The sequence below is a fragment of the Malania oleifera genome, chromosome 2 (assembly GCF_029873635.1).
Source record: "Malania oleifera isolate guangnan ecotype guangnan chromosome 2, ASM2987363v1, whole genome shotgun sequence".
Taxonomy (NCBI): Eukaryota; Viridiplantae; Streptophyta; class Magnoliopsida; order Santalales; family Ximeniaceae; genus Malania; species Malania oleifera.
The window spans coordinates 55382822-55384356 of record NC_080418.1 but is presented as its reverse complement, the minus strand read 5'-3'; the positions used below and the strand labels follow the sequence as shown (position 1 = coordinate 55384356).

The 1535-nt window shown below is 36.5% G+C and overlaps 1 non-coding gene across 1 annotated transcript; it reads right to left on the bottom strand.

The window, feature by feature from the left end:
• Positions 1-613: 613 nt before the first annotated feature.
• On the bottom strand, positions 614-721 carry LOC131150013 (small nucleolar RNA R71). The gene has a single exon (XR_009135400.1). It is a non-coding gene; the product is annotated as a small nucleolar RNA R71 (small nucleolar RNA).
• Between the last annotated feature and the right edge of the window lie 814 nt (positions 722-1535).

Genomic DNA, 1535 nt, shown 5'->3' with positions numbered 1-1535 from the left:
TTCATATGTAGATTTATCATTGTTGCATTTTTGTGTGTTTTCTACTATATTAGTGAGTGTATGCTGTTTGAATTAATGTTTGATGCCTTGGGTCAGAGACATTTCAAATAGATTATACAAAATTTCACTCAGTACTAGTAGTGATACAACACAAAGTCAGATAGTTCTTTTGTCTCTTTTGCAAGTGAGGATTTTGAAATTGATTTATACAATCCTTTTCTAGAAGAAAGTTTTGAAGAAGTTATGGATGCACCTGTACCATGCACTTTTAAAGATTTTTTGTAGCCCAGATGAACCATTACACCATTTTGCATTGCTTTACCTAATTATGCACCTAATTTCACAATTAAGTATGGGATGTTGTCAGTGATACCTCAGTTCCATGGGATGGATTTTGAGAGTCCTTACCCTCATTTGATAGACTTTGAGCTGGTATGCACTACTTTCATTACTTGAGCTGACATTGATGAGTTCATTAAACTTCGTTTATTTCCTTTTTCTTTAAAGAATAAAGCGAACATCTGATTTAACTTTTTGAGGCCTAACTTTATTTCTAGTTGGACTGATATGCAGCGGAGTTCTTACATAATTTTTTTCCTTTTCAAAGAACATAGTTCCTACAAGAGAAAATCAATCAATTTATGCAAAAAGGTGATGAGACTTTCCAAGCTTGTTAGGAAAGGTTTAAGGAGCTAATAAACATTTGTCCACATCATGGATTCGAATCTTGGAGGCTAGTCAATTATTTCTACACAACTCTCACTCCTGAATTCAAACATTTTGTTCAAATCATGTGCAATGGGGAATTCTTTAGCAAGGAACCGGACCAGACATTGTCATTTTTTGATTACCTAGCTGAAAGTGTCCAACAATGAAATACACGATCTGATTGGGCACCATTGCCAGTACAACCTCTTAGAGCAATTGGTGGTGGAGGTAAATATGAAATCAAATAAGAAACTGATGCCTAGGCTTGTATTGCTGCTTTGACTAGGAGGGTAGAGGTTACGGAATTAGAGAAGGTGAAAGCCGCGAAACCAATGGAGATGTGTTCTCTTTGCGCTGATTCTAGGCATAAAACTCAAGATTGTCCGATTATGCTAGTATTACAGGAGAGTAGGTCTGATTAGATGCAATCAGCGAATTGGGTTAACAAGGCACCAAATCAGCCTTTCTCGAACACTTATAATTCGGGATGGAGGAGTTATTCGAATTTTTCATGGAGGAATGATCAGTTTGGTAAATCTTCTTTGCAGTTTCAGCAACCTCCTCAATCTTATGCACCATCTTCTCAGCCAACATATCATTCGGTTGCTCCTCAACATCAGTATCAGCCACATTTGATTTCTCAACAATATTCACCTCTAGGATTTCAATCCAATGCATCCGCTCCACCAAAGAAGTCTCTTGATGATAGAATGACATAGATGGCTAATACATTTCAGAAATTCATGCAGATTCAAGTCACAACTAATAGTTAGAACACTCAGGCCATAAATGAATAATGGGGTACCATTAATAAGATGAGAATGACA